Source organism: Galeopterus variegatus, unplaced genomic scaffold, assembly GCF_000696425.1.
Source record: "Galeopterus variegatus unplaced genomic scaffold, G_variegatus-3.0.2 Scaffold400, whole genome shotgun sequence".
NCBI lineage: Eukaryota > Metazoa > Chordata > Mammalia > Dermoptera > Cynocephalidae > Galeopterus > Galeopterus variegatus.
In genome coordinates, this window is record NW_007726511.1 from 178286 (window position 1) to 188285 (window position 10000).

The 10000-nt window shown below is 35.9% G+C and overlaps 1 protein-coding gene across 1 annotated transcript in view; it reads left to right on the top strand.

Moving 5' to 3' along the window:
- DENND1A (DENN/MADD domain containing 1A) overlaps nt 1-10000 on the top strand; it is a 462953-nt gene that overhangs the window by 73062 nt on the left and 379891 nt on the right. The gene's annotated exons all lie outside the window — the stretch shown is intronic.

Sequence of the window (10000 nt, forward strand, 5' to 3'; positions counted from 1 at the left end):
GTATCTGGGATTCGACCCCTCGGGTGGGAGCGCCGCCGCGCTTCCCAAGCGGCACACTATCCAGTGCGCCACCAGGCCAGCCCCGTAGTTTTTGTCTTTTAAAATTTGTTGAAAGTGCCGGGGCCGGCCTGGTGGCACACTGGATAGTGCGCCGCTTGGGAAGCGCGGCGGCGCTCCCACCCGAGGGTTCGAATCCCACATACAGACCGGTTCCCGCTCACTGGCTGAGCGAGGCGCGGGAGCAGCGCCGAGGGTTGCGATCCCATTGCCGGTCCCCGGTCCGGTACGGGGGCAACACTGAGGGTTGCGATCCGTTGCCGAACACGGAAAAAGACAAAAAGACAAAAAAAAAAAAATTTGTTCAAAGTGCCAGAGTGATTGAATGATAATTCACAGAAGAATGTATTATTGACCACATTTATAAATTGTGATGCCTAAGTGCATCTTTTGAAAGTGTCTGATTTGGATAGTGGGAAGAAGAGAAAGGTGAGCAGAGCATGTCAACTTTTGTGGGAAGATCAATTGATTAGGCTGGCTAGATTTGGGGATTCATTTTTAAGATGTAGAGATGAAATTGGGTGGGTTGGTCTTAATGGCTAGGCTAAGATTTCTAGATTATGATAGCTTTACAACATAAAGGTCTTGAGACATATTGAAAGTGGTATAGGTCCTCAAAAAAAAAATTACTGTCAAATTACCATATGATCCAGCAATTCCACTTGTGGGTGTATATCCAAAAGAAGAGAAAGCAGGGACCTGGACACATATTTGTACACCCATGTTCAGAGCAGCGCTATTTACCCTAGCCAAAAGGTGGGAATAACCCAAATGTCTATTGACAGAATAATGAATAAACAATGTGGTATGTACATACAGTGGAATATTCAGCTTTAAAAAGGAAGGAATTCTGATGCATGCTACAACGTAAATGAACCTTGAAGACATTATGCTAACTGAAAGAAACCAGTCACAAAGGGACAAATATTGTATGATTCAATTTCTTTGAGGTACCTAGACTAGTCTATTAATAGAGACAGAAAATAGAATGGTGGTTGCCAGGACCTGGGAGGAGGGATAATGAAGAGTTGGTGTTTAATGCGTTCAGAGTTTCAGCTGGGGAAAATGAAGTTCTGGTGGTGACTGTTGCACAACAGTGTGAATGCACTTATGCCCTAGCACCGTACTCTTAAGGATGGTCAAAAGAGTACATTTTGTGTTATGTATATTTTCCCACAATTTTTTGAAAAAGTGGTATGGCCATTGACACTGCTTCTCTAATGGTACGCATAAGGGCTGGGCAGCAATGGCTTGTTCCCAGGGGGAGAGGCAGAATTTGGGTTTAAGAAAGTCTTCTGGTTGATGGCAGGTAGTGTGTTTTCACTGCAGGATTGTCAGCTTTATCTTGCATGCCCTAGTTTGGCCTTAGTGTTGGGGTTCCCAGTGTGGTTTAGAAGTACTTGGAAACACATTTTCTTAAGTAGGAAAACATTTTCTCTATGTTCTTATTCACACTGCTTAGCAAATGGTTTTTTTCATAGATGATACAAAGATAACTTCTGTCCTTCAAAATTATTCTAAGTTTTTAATATAAATTCATCTTTTAAGTATTGTATTTACTAGTCAAATTGGGTACTAGTTACTTTGGAGTCATTTTATTTATATCCTGAACTTGGCAAAGGAATTCAAATAGAAAAATTGGAAAGCTTGCATTTATAATCTGCTAAGGCCTGTTTCGTGACAACATGTTTTAGTTATTTGTCCAGATGTATTCTTATTGTTGAGTCACAATAATGACTAGAAGACAGATCAACAGGAGGATGTAAATAAATAAAGCCAAAAAAGAAAGCCAGTGTTGGATTCTTTGGAGTCTGATGAATCCAGGCTGAATCCCAGCTTTGTTGGTTAACTCTGTGAATTTGTTCTTAGTGAGCCTCACTTTTCTTATTTATAAAATAAGGATACATTTAATTACCTGGCAGAGTTATTGTGATTAAATAAGATAATAAATTAAACCACCTATGGCAATGACTGGTATACCTAGGCATTCAGAAAGTAGTACCTGGTAGTGTTATAATTGCTATTGCAAAAGCATTTAGTGGGATTCTGTTTCTGAAACCCAGTATGCAAACTTAAAAAGCAAAGGAATTAGCAGAAAGGTCCTTCAATTTATACAGATTTACCTCAGGGTTTCTGTAAATCTGGGAGAGTCTCTAGTGCATTTGATGTTTACAGATCATTAGCAAACAGATGCCAGGAGGCAAATAAACTGTAGCTTAAGGATTTTGGAACCACTGACAATGTAGAGAAAATCAGTTTCTGACAAAGTTATAACATTTCTAAATAAGTAATAGAAGGCAATGGGAAATTTTTAATTGGGTTTATAAAATTTTATTTCAGGAACATGTTATTTCCAATTCGAGGCACACCTATATGTCTGTAGCCATCTAATTTATAGCACATACTTATTTCTCCATTGGGGTTAATAATATAACAACAACTGGTATTTATTGTGTGCTTACTACATGCCAATGTGATCTTTAGGAAGTCTATAGCGTTCAAAGGCTTGTTTTTAATAGGATGTTTTGAAATTGGCCTTTTATCCACTTGGAGAGACAGGGTATTTAATGACTTTATTTTGTTCCATTCTATTTATTCTATTATGCCCAAAGTATTTGTTGGGTATTTGTAACATGCCAGATATTTTGTAGGAGACAAAGTTAAGTAAAACATGGGACCTGGCCTCACAAAATATCTACTCACTGTACTGTGTACTGTTCAGAAAGGGGTGTGTGGTAGCGTGGGATGAGCCTTGGTCTAGTTCTGGGCTCTACCTCTGGCTCTGCCACTTCTACCTGAAAGTTTTTTTTGTCCCCCTTAAAACAAAGCTAGATGCCCCTATGCTGATCCCTAGCAGAGTACTTATCAAGTCCCATGGTAACTGCTTGTTTAATTCTCTGTGTTCTATATTAGGGTTAGTTAGACTGTAAATTCCTGGAGGGCAGGGACTATTGTTTGTTCATCAACTGGACCAGCCACATCAGAGTATTTGTACCACCAGTGAATACTCATTTTCTAACTTTAGACAACTGATAACCTATTACTTTCTTTAACTATGATAAAATTGATATGATAGTCCCAATACCGTAGCTTTGTCATGAAGATAAAGTCAGAAATTTTATATAAAATGCCTGTCACAGCGCTTAGCACATAGTGGGTACTCCATCTAGTTTTTACATTCTAGTAAATAATTAAGTTATCTCTTTTCACCAAATTTGATAGATGTGATATATCTATTTATGAAAACCATATGCAATGATGTCATGTTTGTAATACAGAAAGGGCACAGCTGTCATTTAGGTTAAATCTAAAGTAATTATTCACATTGGCATAAAAATGTGACACTTGGGTTACTCATTCAAAAAGGGGGGATAAAATGAATCCTAAGTCTTAGAAAAATTACGTGGAAGCCTGAGATTATAACCATTAAAAAAAAAAAAAGACCTTCATCTATATTTGTTACCTATCAACTTGATAGATTTTAGGAGTTCTAAACTTTTAACTAGTTTTTAAGAAAACTCTAACTATTTAAATTGTAAATAATAATGAAAGTTGAAAACCAAGATGTTTAGTAGGGAAAAAGATAAGTGTGAGTGAACATATCCTTTTGACTTTTTTTTCCCCCACCTCCGGCACACCCTAACCTCTCTTTTCCATTTTAACGCTCCCTTTTGAATTTCATTTATGTTTGATTTTTGGGTTTATGTGGCATAAATTTGGTTTAGGATAAGATTTATATTCCTTTTGTAGATGAAGTTACTTATGAAAAATACTTCTAATTATCAGTAAGTAGTAGCATTTGCTCGTTAAAATCTATCAGCATTCTCTAGAAAGAAAGATGAAACTCCCTAGATTTTACTGTATAATGTCAGTGGACTCATTATTTGTAGAACAGCTGATGCATTTAGGACTTGTTGATTCATTTAATTGGTAACTGTACTACATTCATAACTCCAACAACTGAAAACAATAGGTCAGTGTCTGCTATTTATGCATAAATAGTCACATCGGAGCAGGATATGTCTGAAAGGCAGAATATGTTAGTCTGAAGAGGAATCTGGCACGTGAATGGTTTCATTGCTTGTTATACTGAGGTGGGTTTTGCTCTCCTTCCTTGAATAATGCTATTTGTGTTTTTATAATAGTATAGATGGTCAACTGTTCCTATGTTTTCAGGTTGGCTGTCGTGCAATAGTATTTGACTGTATTTTAAATGCCAATGTTGGCGGGAGAATGGTAGAATAAAATCGTAGTTAAAAGTCGGGATGATTCAAAGTATTTATGTCTTACAGTCTTGATGTTCTAGAGCAAAAAGTTAATACCCAGAATAGATTTTTTTTTAAAGTAACAAATTACATTTGTATGTGGAAACCAAATAAATGTTCATTTAAAGTACTTCAAAATTATTTTTTTTTTTGTAATTAGTGAATTAAAATCCTTTGAAATTTTAGGGTCAAATCTGCATTTTAGCAATTTTTTTTGAAAGAGTAATTTTTCAAAAGAAAAATTTAAAAGATAACACAAACCTTTTTATTTCATTGTTAAGGAAAAGGAAAACATGTTTGTTTTTTCTTTAAACTTTGTAAAGCATTTGAAACATTCCTTTCAAAAATATATTACTTTTAATAAGTAAATCTTAATCACCAAAATGGAGTAATTTACTAGAATAATTGTTTAGCTAAAATGCTAAACTAATGATTCAGGTATTTTATAACACAAAGTAAATGAAGCAGGGTTTTTTTTTTTTTTTAGATTTAATAGGTTTAATAGGTAGTGTCCTTGAAGCTCTTTATGTATTGCAGTCCAGTTTGCAATCATACTATCAAGAAACTTTAATTATGCATTATACAAAAAAATTAACTTTTCTTTTTGAAGGTTAAAAGAAAGTTTATTTTTGAGTGTGTTTTGGGAAAGGCTGAGGTTGTCTTCAGAATGTGCAACTCCTTAGACTATTTTTGGATTCTACATTCTTAGTGTACAAAATTCGAAAATGTCATTAGTGAAAGAGCAGTATAGTGGACTATTATCCCATTTAAAACATATTCCCACCTTCTCGTCTGGAAAATTAAATCTGATTACAGCTTGGATTAACATTTATGGTTGTGGGGAGAGGAAGATAGTTATCTTAAACTCCATGAAATTGAAAAACAAGATTAAGTCGTTTAAAGCTAATGTTAAAGTCTGCTTTTTAAAGGGCAGAATTTTGTAATTGTAAGCTTTAAATGTGTTCAATATTTTCTCTCTTATTGACTGAAATATCCTAGAGATAATGATTGGATAAATTTAGTAAGTGTTAAATGTAATGTTTTCTGCCTTAATACCTAGCATGTTAAAAGTGAAAGCAGTGTAGATTCCCGTGTTAACTGCTACATTTGCAGTTTCTCTTAAATTTCCCAAAAGAGCTTCAGTTATAGAAGATAGTGACATTTGGTTACTATGCAGTTGTTCTGCACAAAATGAAGTCAGTGTATTTTTCAATAATCAATTAAATACGTCATGCCTAGGGCTCTGCAAATGGAGTCATTGGTGTGACAGAGGGAAAAAGGAATTGGTAAGGTGTGTGTGTGTGTGTACATATACTAGTTACCAATGTACAAATGAGCCCTCATACATAACCACAGTACTTTTATGAATTATTTTGCATTTCTGCTGTAAAAGATCTGTCTACCACGTTTTCTAGGAACTTTAAGCCTAAGGCAGAACTCAAGGTTTTTGGAGCCCGTATAAAATAATTTATAGCACCTTTCCAGTAAGTCTTGCCCAAACTCTTATTCTATTAATTAAACATCCTGTGGCAATCTGCTATGTCTTAAAGAGTTAAAGGTATGTATAGTAGAAGACTAGGAAACAGACTGTTGAGATTGAAGATAACTAGCTTTTCTTTATGAAAATAGAAAAAAGTAAGACATGCTTGTTGTGGAAATCAGTTTTTTCTGTGGTGAAGACATAGCTTTTTAAGCATGGTCATGTTCTGTGCCTGAATGAAACTGCGCTGAGGGGAATCCTATACTGTGAAACGTGTGTTTTAAATATGTAAACACTTCTTGTGGCCTTCCGTGGAAGTGGTGGCACATAGATATTTCTGTGGAGATATCCTCTTAGATGGCTGTGGTGCTGGGAGAAGCCCATCACATTGACATGATATAAAACCTTGTTCCCTTGTTCAAGAGCCAGCCGTCTCTTTTAGGCCTATATGGTTAAGAGATGTGTGGACTCTCGGCCGGCCCGGTGGCGCACTGGAGAGTGCGCCGCTTGGGAGCGCGGCGGCCCTCCTGCCGAGGGGTCGGACCCCATGTGGAGACCAGTTCCCGCTCACTGGCTGAGCGCGGTGCGGGCGCAACACCGAGGGTTGCGATCCCATTGCCGGTCCCCGGTACGGGCGTGACACCAAGGGTTGCGATCCCGTTACCGGTCAGTAAAAAAGACAAAAAGGAAAAAAAAAGAGAGATGTGTGGACTCTAATGGATTATATATATATATATAGTTGGCAAGATATTCTAAATACAGTATTTTTTGTTGAAAAATATTTTCCTGGGAGATGACAAAATTGATTAAGTTTGTAAGAATCTATTACTTAAATCAGGAGAAAGTTGCTGGGAAAGGAGGGTAAGGAAAGAAGAGTGTAGTACGTACCACTATTTTATGTTCTTAATTTTCTGTCAGAGGGACAATTCTTAGGGAAAAAGCTTCGTATATGCCAATAACTCTGTTCATACTGCCAATTGCTTAGGCAAATTGTAATGTAACTTTCTTCCATAAGTACTCTCAACTACAGATTTTTGTGTTGAAAGTTAGCTGTTTGGTGACACTACATTTGGTGGTGAGCATGTGAATGTGAGAAGGTGTTTTGGAACATTAGCAGTTATAACATTCAATGGTGGATAAAGAAATAGATATATAAATATTAGGCCGATGCACAGTTTTCCAGTGTACGTTATTTTCCATATAAAGATATAGAACATTTCATAAAATGTTCCCAGACCATTTAAAACTCAAAGAAATGCAGCTGACGCAATGAAATACATAGAGTACTTGTAAAAACATACAGACACGCAAGTGGATTGCTGCCAGACAGAAAATTTAAAGGCGGTTTGCTTAACTGCAGGGTGCTAGGTTTTGTACATGTGCCATGCTGAAACTGTTAGTAAGGCGGGTGTTGTGTTGCTTGAGAAAAGCAGATTGTATTTGGACCTTTTTAACTCAGATGTTTCCAATGTCGATATTTTGATGACATTATGGCATTGTGATCAACTCAATGTGAAAAAATATTTCAACCTGTGCAAAATAGATATTTTAAGAAAATTCAAACAAATTGTTTGCAGTTTTTATGTTGATTTTTATAAAATGGCTTTCATAGTTTTATTAACTATCAGATTGGATCTTTGAGCTAATTGAACAGAACTTTATAGGTTGGTTTTAAAAAGCTTTGCCTTTTTTTTTTTAATATATTGCTTTAGAGAATGTTAAGGAGTCATGCAGTTTGCTTTTTGTAAACCTCAGGGGCCTTAAAAAAAGAAATCAAAAGTTTTATGCTTGAATCATAGTAAATAATAATGCATGTATTATCTTGGAACATTATTCTGTCAAAACAAGAAATCTTACTTTAGGCATAGTCTTAGGACAGACAGAGGAATTTAATTGATGATGTTTATGTTGCCTACCACCAAGACAGTGTTTAGGGTAATGTGGTTTTAATGGCATCCAGCTTTGCATTCCATGGTCATCTTTACCTTCACTGTGTTAAACTAGGTTGATTTTTCTTTTAATCCATTTTTTCTTCTCTTTTTTCAACTCTACTCTGTTGTACATATGAATAAAATACATTTTTAAAGTGAGTTTCTTATTAATATGGTTTCTTATTAATATAGTTGATTAAAGAGACTTAAACTTCTCCCACCTATGAACGATAAATTTATTTTTTAAAATTGAATAATATACTATAAAATTTGGATTTTGATGTTTATCTCCTCACAAAATGGTGATAGAAAAATAAAGTCTTTGGCGTTATTTCTATCACTATTTTGTGTTTCTCAAGAAGTACAAACTACTGTGAGAAGGAAGACATGATATTAAAGATTTGTATGTGAGTCATTTCTGTATGAAGTTTTCTAATGGAAGTGTTAACCACATGAGAATTGGAAGAAAAAGAATAAGGCATAGATGATTTTGTAGTTTTCCCAACCTCTGTTTTATTGTACTCCTCAGTGGCCTAGAGCTGTATTTTTTTGGTCTCTGGACCAAATTTTAAGTTATTTGTGTATGTTTTAGGAATTATAGCCACTGCTCTCTTTTTTAGGCCTCCTCTACCCCTCCCTTTACTCTCCCCCCTCTACCCATTGTACACTTAGAGGTTTCCTGGGCAATAGGCTTTGCATCCTGCTGGCTAATTCTCTGAGGACCTGGTACTTTTCCTACAACACCTTTAGTGCCCTCTGGCCTCTTGTGTCATGAGGGCTGAGTCCTTCCTTGTGTGGTTTCAGCCCTTCAAGCCAAAGAGAGATAGCTTCTTCATCGGGCCCACCAGGGCAGCTCTGAGTGGTACTGAAGGGGGCAATACTCCAGAATTCTGCTAGTCATAGGTTAGACACATTATTGGTCCCCTTTCTAGAAGTCGAAGATAAAGGTAAAGAAAGAAATTGATCCCCAGTTTTTAAGCCAACCAGAAAGACACCTCAAGAGCTGAAATGGTGTGCAGGTAGTTTCAATTTTTTTGCACCACCCATTTCTGGGAAGCTTTGCTTTTGGTGTGAACTTTTGAATATTCCTGCTTTTGTTGTTAGTCTTCGGTTTTAAAAAATAACATCCATTGGTTTTAATGACCTGAAAACTGGCATTTCTGGGATTTAAATGTAGAATGTGAATAGGCCTTTAGTTTTTTCCCTTCTTGATTCTTCACTGAAGAAAAATTAACTGCATTTCTGTATTGTGATTTGGAGGGTTTTAACTTCTACATGGATTCACTTTCACAGAGAAGTAAATTGATATTTTAGTGTGGTTTTTAAAGATATATATATGAAAATTACATATTGTATATATTGTGATCACTGTTAGAGGGGAAACACTCAAATATTTTGCTTTTCCAATAAGCCTTTTACATTGATACACAATTTCCCAAATAGATATTATTCTGATCACTCCCCTTAATGTGTCTCTGAGGAACCAAATCTTTTTCTTATTAGAAAAGATTGAATGTTTTCCTAATCAATTGTAAACGGAGTGCTAATAGCTTTTAATTAGTACATTTCTGTATTGACTTACAGAAGATGGCATTGGATTATCTTGCAATTATGATTTAAGAGTCAAGTAACCCTTCAGTAATTCTATTTTAAATAGGTGGTCATGAGAGATATTTTCACCTATGTGTTTTTATATTTTCTGAGCAAGTCTAATTATGTTAGACAGAACATAATTACTCATATCATGATATTTTGTTTACACTGACAGAACAAAAGTGTTGGTTCCATTATGAAGAAAACTTGAACTAGTTTTATCTGTATTTTCATAAGAGTTTATAAAATATATCCTTCCCAAAATGTTTATTTTTAAAAGGAGTTTTGCATTTGTTTCTTGAAGGAATTTTTTTCTCATGCCCCTTTCCTCCCCTATCTGAAAGTGGTGTTTAAGGTTGGGTTATCAAGCCCACATCTGTAACTGTGAAAGGAGGCTTCTGATTAGAGAAGAAAAGTCAAGCAGGTTTAAAACTCATTTTCTCTGGGAAAATATATTGAGGGCAATTTGCAGCTGGCAAGATTTTTTTGCATTAGGTAATAGTCTAAAGTTAACAGTAGCATCAGGTCTTTAAAATTTTTCTTTTTTATATTTCTGGAGGAGGGTAATGGGAGTGCCTTGCCGAGTCCTTCCTTGTGCTCATCAACATAGCAGCCTCAGCTGCCCCCCTTGGATCCCCTGCCAGGGCTGCTATCATCTTCTGATCAAATATTAA